This window comes from Chiloscyllium punctatum, chromosome 25 (genome assembly GCF_047496795.1).
Source record: "Chiloscyllium punctatum isolate Juve2018m chromosome 25, sChiPun1.3, whole genome shotgun sequence".
NCBI classification, from domain to species: domain Eukaryota; kingdom Metazoa; phylum Chordata; class Chondrichthyes; order Orectolobiformes; family Hemiscylliidae; genus Chiloscyllium; species Chiloscyllium punctatum.
In genome coordinates, this window is record NC_092763.1 from 62,350,890 (window position 1) to 62,366,236 (window position 15,347).

General features: G+C 41.0%; 1 protein-coding gene across 9 annotated transcripts in view; it reads left to right on the forward strand.

Annotated features, from left to right (window-relative positions):
• The first annotated feature begins 4,298 nt into the window (after window positions 1-4,298).
• Window positions 4,299-15,347, forward strand: part of acsl4a (acyl-CoA synthetase long chain family member 4a) — an 85,235-nt gene continuing 74,186 nt past the window's right edge. For 7 of the 9 annotated variants that reach the window (XM_072595392.1, XM_072595390.1, XM_072595393.1 and 4 more), the window contains exons 1-2: window positions 4,299-4,399; window positions 4,825-4,932. The gene's annotated coding sequence lies outside the window, so the exon portion shown is untranslated. Of the gene's footprint in view, window positions 4,400-4,824; window positions 4,933-9,156; window positions 9,293-15,347 lie in introns of all 9 variants that reach the window. The other 2 variants (XM_072595391.1, XM_072595395.1) reach the window with 1 other exon arrangement.

The window sequence follows — 15,347 nt, forward strand, 5'->3', positions numbered from 1 at the left end:
ACTGATTACTAAACTTAGTGATCTCAGACTAAGCCCCACTCTCTGCAACTGGATCCTCAGTTTCCTGACCCACAAGCCACAATAGTGAAGACTGGGGACAATATTTCATCCTCACCAACACTCAACACTGGAGCCCCCCAGGGATGTGTACTCAGCCCCCTACTGTACTCACTGTATACCCATAACTGCGTCATCAAATACCAGACTAATGCCATTTAAAAGTTTGCTGATGACGACACCATAGTTGGTTGAATCTCAGATGGCGATGAAACAGACTACAGACAGGAGGTGGACGACCTGGAAAAATGGTGCACTGAGAACAACCTACCTCTCAATGCTGGCAAGACCAAGGAACTCATTATTGACTTTCAGTGGGATGTTACTCAATGCACCCCTGCACATTAACAGCACAGAGTTGGAACGAGTGGAGAGTGTCAAGCTCCTGGGAGTGGTCATTCACACCAAGCTTTCTTGGACTCTTCATGTGGATGCACTGGTTACAAAAGTCCAACAACGTCTCTTCTTCCTCAGGCAGCTGAGAAAATTTGGCATCATAGCAAATACCCTTGCCAACTTTTGTTGGTGCGCCATTGAAAGCATTCTGTCTGGATGTACTTAAACCATTCAAGATCGGAGATGGTTACAGAGAATGGTGAACTCTGCCAAGACAACCACAAAGGCTACCCTCCCATCTATAGAATCCATCTACCAGGCCCACTGTCAAAGAAAGGCCGCCAGCATTTTCAAAGATCCATCCCACCTTGGTAATGTTTTTCTACAATCTCTACCGTGGGGGAGAATGTATAGAAGCCTGAACACATGCACCAGCCGGTTTTGTAACAGTTTCTACCCTACTGTTGTTAGAATACATGAATAGACTCACAAACTCTTAACGTTTGCCTGTACCTGTGTTTTTGTTTTTGCTGCTGTTTACCTATCATTTACTTATCTATGCCACTTAACTATGTGAGTTGCCTGTATTCCCCACAAGACAAAGTTTTTCACTGTGCATTGGTACGTGTGACAATAAATTCAATTCCATTCAGGACTGTGTACATATACAATATCCTAACCATTGGCCCATAGATAGCTGATCCACTTTGGTGCCAATGAAATTTTAAGTCCTAATATTTCCCAGTATCAGTACACGCCATGTCGAGGTGCAGGCGTTGGACTGGGGTGGTCAAAGTTAAAAATCACACAACACCAGGCTATAGTCCAAAGGTTTATTTGGAAGGACTAGCTGGGCTGGATCATAAGTCACAGAATGTATAGCAAAGGATCAGTGTCATGCAACTGACACGATATCTTGAACACACGAGTACAAAGTGGGCGATTAGGTACTGTGGAGGGAATAAGAACAAACTGTGTTGTGGTTTTCACTATCAGAAAATACTCCACTGCGGTTATGTTACTCTGTCAAGACTAGCTACTCCTGGAACTGCATGAAATATTCTCCAAATTCCGAACACAAACCAGCTGGAGAGAGTATTATCGCCACAGCCAGTCCTTCAGCAGAGCCCCCGCCCTCCCTACATTCCAGGAGACGCAGCAGAATTGTTTCAATGAGAACAAGCAGCAAGGCACAAGTAATTTCTGAGGGTGTACAAAGTTAAAAATCACACAACACCAGGTTATAGTCCAACACGTTTATTTGGAAGCAGTAACTTTCGGACCGCTGCTCAACCACCGGAAGCAGCGGTCCGAAAGCTAGTGTTGGACTATAACCTGGTGTTGTATGACTTTTGACTTTGTACACCCCAGTCCAACAACGGCATCTCCAAATCATTTCTGAGGGTGAGCCTGGAACCCTGGGTCGGGTTTGTGTAACAGCCTCCACATTGAGAAATCTAAACTGTCTGCTGTGTGGATGGAACCATCAGTCCGTGGGTTAAACCTCTGGTGTTTATCTCCCGGTCCTGGTGCCTTCACGGAAACAATGCGAGAACATTTGGAGCAAACATTAACATCAAAATCCAAAATCCTGGCTCGTAACCATCACAATCGGGTTGATCTAATACAACAAAGAACTGCGATTGCTGGAGATCTGAAACAAATAACAACAGAACTTGCAGAAGAAACACAAAGTTTATTAACCAGGTCGCGCTGCTCACCTCAAAGGAAATTTAAAACCCACTAATCTCGTTGCAATCCCCGCCAAGATCTCAACCACTCAGAGACCCGTTCACTTGTTTTCTCAAATGGAGGAGGTTTGAAATTTGATCGAGTGGCGCCACATTTGGGACAATGTCAGTCCGTGGCAATACCGCATCGTGATGGGAGTTTCTTTTCCCATGTCGCCTATGACCAAATATGGCATCCATGCGTTTAAAACATCAGATTTCAGTTCTCATTTTCTAAAAAAATTGGCATTTTTTTTCCCTACCCCTCCGAATCGTGCTGTCATTAGTGAGTACGTAATTTGCTGAGGGGACGGATTGGCCCTGCAAGTTATGCCCCCTGAATATTGAGCTATTTGCCAGGGTTTATGTGACAACTGCTGTGATCACATAGTCATTGAGATGTACAGCACAAAAACGGAATCTTTTGTCCATGTTGATCAAATATTGTAAACTAATCCCATTTGCCAGCACTTAGCTCATATCCCTCTAAACCCTTCGGATTCATATATTCGAGATGCCTTATAAGTGTTGCAATTGTACCAGCATCTACCACTTCCTCTGGCAGCTCATTCCATACACGTACCACCCTCTGTGTGAAAAAGTTGCCCCTTCAGTTCATTTTAAATATTTCCCCTCTCACCCTAAACCTATGCCCTCTAGTTCTGGATTCCCCCACCCAAGGGAAAAGACCTTGTCTATTATTCCTATCCATGCTCCTAATGATTTTATACACCTCTATAAGGTCACCCTCAGCCTCTGATGCTCCAGGGAAAACAGCCCCAGCCTATTCAGCCTCTCCCAGTAGCTCAAATCCTTCAACCCTGGCAACATCCTTGTAAATATTTTCTGAACACTTTCAAGTTTCACAACATCCTTCCAATAGGAGGGAAACCAGAATTGCACACAATATTCCAAAAGTGGCCTAACCAATGTCGTGTACAGCCACAACATGACCTCCCAATTCCTATACTCAATGTTCTGTCCAATAACGGAAAGCATAACTATGCACTTATCTGTTTCTGTGCTGTGAGCTCTCCCACAGAGGTACCTCCAAGGTCAGCTGTGAATTTCACTGTTTGTTAATTTTTATATGAACAGAACCAGATTCTGTAATATAAGGGCTATCGTGGAGGAAACAGAGAAACATTGAAGCAGCAGTATAATAATAGGATCACTGAGGAACAAGTTTACTAACCCATCCTTCTACGTCCTGTTCTCATTGATGGAAAGATCACAGGATCTCAGTGACTTGCGAAAGCATTGGAAACATTTTTAAATATCCTCTTTACACGGTGGTGTAAAACATAGAACTATGGAATAAATTGCTGGAGAAACTCAGCAGGTCTAGTAGCATCATTGGGAACAAAGCAGAGTTAACATTTCAAGTCCAGTGATAAGGTGTCATGAAGGCTCATCATGATTTGGAGATGCCGGTGTTGGACTGGGGTGTACAAAGTTAAAAATCGTACAACACCAGGTTATAGTCCAACAGGTTTATTTGGAAGCATTAGCTTTTGGAGCGCTGCTCGTTCATCGGGTGGCTGTGATGAAGGAGCAGCGCTCCATAAGCTAGTGTTGCGCGATTTTTAACTATGAATGGTCATGAGATCCTTTCTGCTTTCTTCCCATAGATGCTGCCAGACCTGTTGAGTTTCTCCAACAATTACTGTTTTTGTGTCTTTTTACATAGTGAATGGTTAGGATTTGAAATGTGTTGTCTGAGATCGTGGTGAGACAGGTTGAACTGAAGCCTTCAAATGGTTGTTGAATAATCACTTCAAGTGCAACAAAAAAAAAACTAAGGGCTACATGGAAAGGACGGGGGAAGATGTGGGACCAGCCGAGTTACTCTTCGAGGGAATCAATTGATGGAGGGAGCTGACACAGGCACGACACGAATTGGCCCCCATTATTGTATTTGTGTGTAATGCAAATTCTACTTAAGTAGACAATGGGCTTATTTCTGTTCAGTGAGCTTCACCAATATATGTTTTCAAAAAAAAATTTGCAAACCAAATTTAGCTATTGGGTCTTTCCTCCTTTGCCTTCCATTGAACTGCATTGCTGAGAAAACTATGACTGCGGTTCCGGCAATGGCCGAGGCGGGGCCAATATGAGGGGTCTTCATGATTGGCTGCTGCGAATCGAATCAGATGACGTGTGCCCTGTGTTTCCGGGGTTTCCCCCCTCTGGAGGGGAGAGGTTACTGTCGGTCATTGACACGCTGTCGTTCCTGATTCAGTCTGCCAAGAGTGTGTGAAGCGGAGAGACTTGAGGTAAGTCCGGTCATCAATATTTTTACATCCTTGGAGAGTGCGAGAGAATTTATTATGAATTACATCTTATCCTTATTTTCACATATTTTATAAGAACTGAACATGTTGGTGAGAGTTTATTTCACTTAAATCCACTGGTTGCGAGGAGCTATTTGGGGACAGGAGCTTGTCCTGGGGAGCTTCATAGTCTTTCAGATTTAAAGCAGAAAATGACCTTTTAAGCCTGCTGTCTCAATTTTAATACGGGTATGAATATGTATATGAAGTTGGCCGATTTAAAAAGGATAATGATAGGATATCGCTGCGCATTAAGTGCTCATCAGCTCTCCTGATCATGCATGGCTTGTTCCGTTTGTTTCTCTGGGTAGCTGTTTCTGATCAGTCGGTGAATGTCTGGCTGAACGTGTATTTTTTCTCTTTTGCAGGCAGCAAGGGAGCAGCTCAATGCGGAAGGAACGCTGCTGAGGTGAAATCTGGCGCCACGTTCTAAATTGGAACGCTGATACATTCTGCTCGTCGCTGAATACAACCAGGTAATATACTTAATCCGTGTGTCACTTCCCCATTAGTTCATCTCTGGTCGGATTTACTGAAACATTTAAAATCCATGCGTTTTACAGTGACAGCATGAGCCACATTTGGCTGCTCCCGCCTAATTTATTCACGCATTGAGTCATCGTCTGATGAACATTCATTTGATATTACTTTTTCTGTTGAGTGTTCATTCTTCGCCCACTTGCATTGTGATTTTTCAAGATCGGAGATGGGGCCTTTACGTATTTGTGGTTATGACTATCTGGGGTGAAGTCTGATTGATATGCTAATGAATGCATCACAGGAAGTGCTGCTTAGGCATAATCTCATGCCTGTTTTTTTTTGGCAGCCTCGTGGCAAGATGAAGCTGAAATAAAGTTAATGTTTTTCTTGCCTCAACAGACTCTGCAATATTCTTTAGCAGCACGCTAAGACCAATGATATTGTTGTTTAATAGACAATTTAAATAGTACCATTTAACCAAAAACTAAACTAGCACAACCATGGCTCAAAGGGGGGGTGGAAATCAGAGGCTGGGAAGGTGAGTAAATCGCTTCCTGACTCAAAGCCTGTACATCAGGTACAATTGAAGATTGTAACAGGGTATTCTCAAATTGTTTGGGTGGCTGTAGCTTTAACAACACTCAAGAAACTAAACACCACCACATAAAGGCAGTCAACTTGATTAGTACTCCATCTAACACCTTAAACCTTCACTGTCTCCACCATCAACACATGGTGGCAGCAGTGTGCACCATCTACAAGTTTCATGATAACAACTCTCCCAGACCCCTTCAACAGCTTTTTCTGAACCAACAGCCCTATGACCTCAAAGGATGAGGAAGGCAGATCTGGGGACACACCTCCATTTGCAAGATCACTTCCGAGCCACACGGCTACCTGATTGGAACTAGTTCACCATTCCTTCACTGTCTTTGGGTCAAACTGCTGCAAATCCTTTTCTAACAGAACAGTGGGTGTCCTACATCTGCAAGGACTGCAGTAATTCAATAGGTGATTGGCCTTAAAGTCAATTTAGGGGGAACAATAAATGTTTGCCTAGCTATCAATACACGCATCTTGTAAATCAACCAAATTAACATGAAAGGGTAAATTATATCTCTTGCCCCTTTCTGTGGCTTCATCCTGCCTTTCACTCCTTAAGCCCCAAAACTTTTTAAGTTCGCATTTTATTTCTGCCAGTTTGTGGACCCATCTCTGTCCAGGTTGGCTATTCATTATGGTAATTTTTCTTTGTACTCTTTGATTTCTCTGATTTTATGATCTATCACATTTCACTTGAATCAGGCTGATTGAGGAAGTTTCAAATAGATCCTAGGGTTATCAAGAACTGTGTAAGACTTTAACAAGACTGATGTTAGCCTTTAAAATCATTTAACATAGTAGCATTTGGCTGGCCATGGTTGTTTGCAGGAACGCACCAGTTTTGCCCAACACTTGAGCTTTGCAATTTAATCCTTGTGCAAATTAGCATAAAATTATTAATTGGAGCCTCGTGGCTTCTCTTCCCATTCCTACATTTTTAACATCTATCCCTCCAGGCTCTATCCTTGGCACCTACTGTTGCTCAGTTACACATCTCAGACACACCTCTTGACAACATCCAGCTGAAGCTCACTACCACCCCTCTTGATCCCTATACTGTTTAAAATTATTAGACTGTGTTTATCCAACATCCAGCACTAAGTGAACAGGAAAAGAATTGGGAAGACCAAAGCCATTATCTTCAGCATCTGCCACAAAACCTGATCCCCCTCCCACTCTAGTAATTGTGGCTGAATCACACTGTTTGCAGCCCTGGTGTCATATTTGACCTCATTACAGCTTCTGGCTACATCGATGCCATTGCTAAGGCTGCCGTATATTCACCACACGTCAATCACCTCTATCCCTACATCAGTTTGTCTGCTGCTAAAGTCCCTGTCGATACCTTTTTTTAAAAATCTCTGACTAGATTATTCCAAAGTGTTACAGACTGGCCTCCCACATTCAATTGTCTGTAAACTTGAGTCATCTCAAACTCTGCTATCCATTTTATACTCTCTCTAAATCTCATTCATCCACCAGTTGTTAAGTTACATTGGCTCCCATTTGAATATTGCATTGTTTGTTTTATTTTTACATTGTCTTATTTTCAAATCCTTCCATGGCCTCACTGATCCCTATCTCTGTAATCTCTTTCAGCTCTACAACCGTCTGAGATGCCTCCACATTACTAATTCTAGTCTCTTGAGTATCCCTGATTTTAATCGATCTGCCATTGCTTTCAGCTGCTAAGACCCCAAACTTTCAAATTACCTCTATAAAGTTTTTTTTGATTCTGTCATTTTCTTTTTGACCAAACGTTTGGACATCTGTAAATGCCTGTGGCTTGGTGTTGAATATTGTTGCACTCCTGTGAAGCACGTTGAGCAGTTTACTATTACAAAAGCATTATACATTTACAAGTTGTTGGCTGAAATAACGCCTTTTGAGCTGCTGTACATTGTGCTAAGATGTTCCTTATATAGTTTAAATTGTGTTATGGATAGGTAAAATTCATCATAACCATTCACACTGACCAAGTGCATGTCTAGCAGCTGCAAAGTTCTTGTTGAATATGTTTATCTACTAGTGTTTCAGGTCATACTGTCCTAATCTTAACAACTGACCTGTGGAAAACCAGCTTCTTGTTAACTGGTGGTCTCAGTACTGACTCACTTGCTAGAGCAAAAAGGTTGAGAGAAGGTGCAGGTAAATTTGGTACACTAACAGTCTCTCTGTCAGTTGACAATATAACTGATTGTTAAGGAGTTCCTCAATTTCAGAAATTGAGGTCTTGTCTTGATATGAAACTCTGTTTTCATTACAAGAATGAAGTTTACTGTGTAATGTAACACAAGTATTAAAATGATAGCTGGTACAACTTGGACAGAAATCTATTTTGTTGTTGATGGAAGAGCAGGGGCCATTAATACAAGACCAAATGAGAGTTGGAATAAAAGCCAGCTGAATTATTGATGTCCAGAGTTGTGTATGGAATTCACTACTGTATTCATTTGGATAGGTGTTTGAAAAAGAGGTTGAAAGCATGTGGGAGGACTAAGTTGGGTAAATGTGACAATGATTTACAGTACTCGTTCAGAGGATCAATGCTGAAGTGGACTGGTTGGGTTGACTATTGTGTTTCTGAATTGCAGTCTCAATATTATTTTGTATTTTTCTACATCTCGATTGGCACTAACTCAGAAATAGTTGAACCAATGGGTTGGCACCTTTTTTTAATATCAGCCTATTGTAAAGCTGATGGGTTTTTGTTTGCCCCAGGGTGCACATTCTCCACGATTGCCAGCTGTTGTAATCTGAATAAGAATCCAATTTAATCCAAGCTGACTAATCAGCAAATGTGCAGCTTCACCTTGTGGATTCATTTTCAAGATTCAACAAGAGCTTGTTAATCAGCAATTTTATTGAAAATGTGGACTCAGCCATGGGGTATGGTGTCCATTGTCTATTTCATCTAAATCCCAGTTTTGAACGTAAGCCAACACTTGATTGGCAGGCAGTTTATGTTTGGGTGCGTCACTGCTGTTGATCACATCCAACATTCTGTCACATCTTTTCCAACCTGCCTTCAGAGCATTTTCCAACTCCCAGCTGGTGTTCCATATTGCTCATGTAGATGTTGATCTCCTCAACCACTTGTTTCCCTTCATCTTTAATGAATTGATCCCCAGTGAAACATGTCTCGCTGTTTCTATGGTTCCCTAACATCAATTCCATGAGCCAAGAAGCACAAATAAGATCGATTGAATGCATGGTTTAGTTGTCAAGGCCAAGTCTGACAGAGCCACATTGAGTGCAGTTTCCCTGTTCTGCATCAAAGCTGTCCAGTATTCTATGGCTTGCCCTGAACGGCAAGGAAACCTGGTATCTGTTCTGTACCAAGCACACTTCAAGTCCTGTCCCCTGTCTCCATTCTCTCAATCTGAGGCGTTTGAGAACTTCTTTATTGAGGCCGACTGCATAGTTAGTTGTCTGTGCTACTCTAATCCCAATGGGTGGCAAGTTGAATGTGCCTGTCTGTGCCTTATCCTGACCGCACACCATCCTGTAGCTCCTCTTCATGTTTTTTGAAGCTGGTTTTGCCTACAAGCTATGTTTCTTGCTTCCTGTGTCTGCATTCCTAGTGAAGTGTTGATCTGTCTATTTGTTAACCACAGTTGAACACGAGGGAGGAAGGGATAGAAAATGGCTGCCGATGGAGTTGCATGAAATTAGCTGAGAGGCATCCCATGTGGAGCAGATCTGTCGACATAGACCAGTTGTACTGAATGATCTGTATTCTGTACAATCGAAGTAAGACTTCTGCTCAAATATTGATCATTTATGCCTTTGTATCCTCTGGATTCTAGCTGGCCTCCCATTCTCCGCCCTTTTGTAAAGCTCTGCTGCCTAAATCCTCTTTGTATAACAAATGCTGTTCCATTTTTACCCTGCCTTCTCAACTTGCATTACCTTCTGCTTCCCTGACACCTCAAATTTTGTAATTTCATCCTAATACTTTTCTTATCTCTAAATAACTTCTTACAGCCTGCAAACCAAACACTCCTTTCCTCTGCTTTCTTGTGCAAACTTCCTTTTTACTGCCATCAAACATTGTGTCATCTTGATCTTGCATACAGGATACCTCTGCCTTACGTTTGGTCTTTCAAATCTTTTTTTTTACAAGTCTTTTGCAGATGATTTTCTTTGCCCTCTTCTAATATCTTTTTTCAGCTCCGTGCCCTTTTGCTTTTAATACTCCTTTGTTTGGCAACTGGAAGTGGTTTTTCTGCATGTGAGGCATTATATAAATGCAATTTAGTGTCAATCTCAGGAATTCAGAGGCACCTCCTTACGCCATTAAAGGACATGATTTCTTCGAGACCATGTGACTCCTGTCATTTGGGGTCCCTTCCCAATTGGGAGGTTAATGTGGAGCATTCACTGAAATCTAATTCCAAATCACTCTAGTATTTTATCCTGCACACAATAAACTGGTCATGTCTGATTCATCTTGCTGTTGTTCACTGTGAGAAGTTAAAGATAAAACAAAGAACAGTAGATGCTGAAGACATGAAACAAAAAAAAATTGCTGGAGAAACTCGGGCCTGGTAGCATCTGGGAAGCGAAAGCAGGGTTTAAGTTTCTGGATGTAAAATGTTCACTGTTTTCTCTTCACTGATGCTGGCAGACCTCCTGAGTTTCTCCAGCTCTCTGTTTTGTTTGTGAAGGGTTTATGGTGTACTTGAGTTCCAAGTCATTGATACTTTAATATTGCCCTTGTACAATTGGTGCTTGTCAGTTGCACATTAATTGCAAGCATCAACTAGGCTATCAATATAATGCAAGACATTCTCTTTTGGTCTGTCTGAAACTTGCTGGTCTTCCAGTGCAAAGAATGGACCTCCACTGACTCTTACACACAGCTAGATTCCTATGATCCAGAACTTTATTTTTGTGCTTTGTTCATTGCAGTTTGCGCTTTGCTAGTTCAGTAGCAAATACTGCCCTGAAGTACATAACTGAGGGGTCACTAAAGTTTGGAGCTGCTGCAGAGGTGCAATTGGGGGAAAGTCTGTCTTTCAAGACCTTTTCAGCTGTCGTGCACCAAGGGGTTGGAAACTGGGCATCCCTTGGGCCCAGCTTTCCCTTGGAAATGGTGCAGGTTGAAGATTTCGAAAATCGTGGGTGGTAAAGTTATATTTTGAGTCATCTCAGAATGGAACATGGTATATAAAGAAGTTTATTTCCATTGCACTTGTTTTCCAAATTGAAATATTTTACTGCCATACTGTATACTTAACTGGAAATGTATATTGTAAATATTTAGATAATTACTGATGTTGAGTGGAACATGCTGTAGACAAATGGGTTGATTTTATTACACCGTAGTGCTGTTATATTCAAGTTGAAATGATTTCTAATGTATTTTTACAGATTTTATGTATCAAGTGTTTTTGTGGATGAGTTATCGTTAGATTTGCTATAAATGGTATAACAATTAGATTTATCAATGTTTTATTCAGCGTTGTAGGTTTCTTCTGTCAAATTAATTCCATAGCCACTGAAATAGGTTAAGGTAATTTGTTTCAAGACTGAAGTTGCCCTGAAGTGTTGGCAGTTTGGAATAACATGTTTGAGTGTCTTCATCACAGCTGGATTTTATCAAGTTGTGGTGATCGTGTGGAAATTTCAAATTTCTTTTGCACTGCCAATGTTTAATTAGCAGTCGTTTTAGCTCTCTGCTTTCTGACCATCTGGCACCAGGTTGAAGTCAGCCTGATGATCGATCGGTGTAGTTCTTGTCTCATATTTTTGAACCTTATGCCTTTTGATTTGATTTTTTAACTCTTGTTTTATTTTGAATGAGTTGAACTTTGCTTCTTAACATGCTATTCGGTGTTGCGTATTGGTTTTGAGTAAACCTGAACTATGTACTTAAGGTGAGTCACTCATCGGGAAAGATTATTGTGGCATGAAAGGCAAATGAATTAAAAGGTTAATGACACTTGAATAATGAGACTTTAATATTAGTGAGCATACTGACTTACCACAAACACTGGTATTTTGTTTCTGACATTTAATGCATGAAATTATTTACAAATGATTAATATATCCCAAGGCTTCACGAGGTTCCATGCATGCAAGTGTTTACTGTTTCAGGATCTTCCCTCTTTCCGAAACATGTCATGCACCATTTAAAAGCTTTTTTAACTTGTGCAAAGAAAGGCATTTTGACTTTCATCACCCACCTCCTTTTTCTGACTTGGCATTCCAGCGCAAGCAAACTATGAATAACCTGTAACGTGTGTGTGAGAGAGAGAGAGGAGTTGATGAAGTAATATCTTTGAATTATGGAGCAAAACCCTCATGCATCTATTTTGCTTCTAAAAGAGATTTGACTTGGTGTAACATTGGATGTCAGTGCAAGCTTCTGCAAGTGAGCAGAAGTCTAGGTTCATCAAATAACATTTGGTTTCAGAACATTTCCACCAGCAGTCACTAAAGTTTGATTATAGCTGGAAAGAGTGGCTGAACTACTATAACCTTGCAGTAAATCTAATGGCTCATTTACAGGCTTTTGACATTCTCACTTCAAACCAATAAATTTTTGGGTGTTAAAATGATTCAGTCATTGGTGCTTTCTAAATTTTTGACATGCTAGAGTCTCCAGGACAAGTGATTCTGGAACAAAAGTTCAACTTTCAAGGCTAGGTTTAAACTAACCTCTCTGCCTGTTACCATGAAGTTAAGACAAAATGCACTATTTGTAATTTGACCCTTCAGTGCTGGTAAATTCAAGTTATTTTCATTGGAAAGCGCTGGTAAAATTATCTCTGAACCTTGTATTTCTGGTGTCTCCTTTGAAGAATTACATGCAGTTTTTATTTATGTAGTTAACCCTGAACAACTTTTATTCAATGTACAAATGAGAAGAGAGCCATCCATCTTCTCAAGCTGGCCTTGCTGGTCTGCTTGTAACATCAAATCTACGTTCCTGCCTACCCCTTTAACCTTTCATTCCCTTGCTTATTAAGAAACTATCTACCTCTGCCATTTAAAAATATTCAAGCACTGTGTTCCAGAAAGTGCAGTGGGAGTAAAGATCCAAAAAACACTCCACTGTGAGAAAAGATTTTGCCTCGTCTGTTTTTAGTGGGTAAGCTATTACCTTTGAACACTTACTCCCTGTTGTAGATTCTCTCGGAAGAGGAAACATCCCCTCTGCATCTACCCTGTCAAGACCCTTAAGCATCTTGTAAGTTTTTCGACCAGCAGTTACAAGCCTAACCTGGCCAGAATTCCCTGCATAAGGCAACCTGCCTATTCTAGCTATTAGTCTAATAATAATTGAACTGTGTCCAATGTATTTACATTAATTCTTAAATAAGATGACCAATACTGTTTCCAATATGGTTTCACGAGTGCCATCTATAAATGAAGCATCACTTCCTATTCGATGTCCCTTGCAACAAACAATATTCTGTTGGTTCTTTAAAATTACTTCCTGTTTCTGCGTACAAGCCTTTGTGAATTTGCACAAGGACGCCCAGATCCCACTGCATCTCTGTCTCTGCAATTTCTCACCATTTTAAAAAGTATACTTGTAGCTTTAACAGTTTGCAGAATACATTAAATTAGTTATTTAGGAGACTGTTGTAACCATTTTCTTAACCGAAAAGAAGATTCATTTTAGTTAGGTGAAACGCTGAAGATTTATAGTTGCTCTAGCATTTCCTGCTGTGAATTGGATTGTGTGCATGGTAATTCCATTTTGTTTCACTTCGAGTATTTTCTGTTTAGTTTGGTTACACGTCTTATGAATCGGCTGTTATCATCGGTTTTACCTTCAGACGTCTATGGAAAAGGTGGTGGTGCCACTTAAGCATTTTCTATCTGTTTGTGGGTTTGGAAAATCTCCTGCCTGTTTGCGGGGCAACTTTCGTGAGGGTGCTGCTCTCTCCTCCTGCTGCAGGAGATACAGTTTCAGGTGCTGTATTGAGAAGTCTTCTGAATGGGATTAGACAGTATGGGTTCATAAGTCTTTTCTTCCCCTGAAATTATATTTATTCAGAATGTTTTGCAATTAATTTGGACATTTTCAATTTTAAAAGTGAACACAAATGGCAATGAAATTCAGCACTCCTCCGTACAGCATGTTCCACACTTGGGAGCCTCAGTATAATTGTAATAGTCGTAAATGTTATAGTGTACACTACAAGTCAGGCACACAGCATGAGGCAGTAAATTTCAAATAGAAATTGCAATAGAAGTAAACATTGCTGCTTTCTGAGATGCAATTTTGATGCTCAGTATGTATTCCTTTGACAAGCATACAGTCTGGGGTTGCATGTTTCCAGCCCCTCAGCGTACTATAGTTGATGGAGTTAGACAGTGAAATTGTGCTTCTGCAGAAGCTGTCCCACTCTTTAGTGTATCCCTTGACACATCATCCTGAAACATGCGGCAATCTGCAGTGCTCTGTGCAGAACAACATTTTCAGACCAAAGAGCACCTTCAAAGAGTTGAAGATCCTCCAGTCACAGATGAAGTTTGGCTCTTTCGAAACAGCTCTGCACATTGCAAAGTCCCATGTCATGGGGCTGTTTGGGGTGAGCCTCATCAAAAGCTGCTGAGAAGCAAGACAATAGTTTCTTTCCTAGCAAAGCCATCTGACATCATGTCTGATGCTGCTGAGACTTGAGTGTGTAGGCAGGATCTGATGGGAAGGGCTTTTTTACCACCAGCTGTGCTAGTTTGTAAGTACTAGTGATGAGTCATTCTGTCAAATGACTGACAGTCAACTCATACAACCACTCAATGTCTGACAATGTCATTTTCCCACTGAGCTTCAGGACATTGTGTAGACCACTGCCTGAGAGGAACCGGAATCCTCCTAATCCCTGTCCTAACTGGGTAGCACCTTATTTTGAGATTGTGCCCTCTCATCTTAGACTGTCCCACAAGAGGAAACAACCTCACTGCGCCTAACCTGTCACGTTCCCTAAAAACCTCATCCATCATTCTTCTAAACTCCTACTCAACCTTTCCTTAAAAGACAATCCCTCCAAATCTGATATCGACCCTAGTGAACCTTCCTTGGCCTTCCCTTTCCTTGGATAAGGGGCCAAACTGTTCATGGTATTTCAGTTGTGCATTGTGTTGTTTTAGCAAGACCTCCCCTATTACTATACTCGCTTTGTAATAAAGGCAGCATTCCATTAGTTTTTCCTTTTACCTACTGAACTTGACTGCTAGCTTTTTGTGATTTGCTATAACTCTATCAGCCAGATCATCTGTCTTGTCTGATTGATAAAAGCTTTTCATGTGTGTGAGAAATCTCTATAGAAGAGTTGCTGTTTGTAATTAGCAAATAATTTCTTGCAGCTTGCTATTTCTTGCTGTCTCTGGGCCAGGTCTCATTAGTTTCTGAAGAATCTGCCTTGCTCCATTGAATTTATTCTTGAACGTGGCTTTGTTGGCAATCTTGATGTTTTGTCAAACAGCTGCAGATTGAACTTTGAACTAGCTGGAACAGTTTCAGTTAGACACTCCTAAATTCCACAACTCTTTTGCAACGTCTTGCCACACAGTCTGTCATATCAAGCATTTTCTTCAACATCATCCATCTCCATGTAATCTAGACTAACAATCCCCTTCACTTTTTTTTTTGACATTTGCCTTTTGTAACGGGGAGAGTTTTGTGAAAGGGTTACCCCTGCGGGACTTTGACGACCTGAATATTGCTGTTACCATGACATTAGGGCCATTCAGGCTGGCTAAGCCATTTCATTGAAACAGATGTTCTTAACAGGTGATACACCATGTCTTCTGCAGACCTGCCAATATCTGAGTAATCCTGTCATTT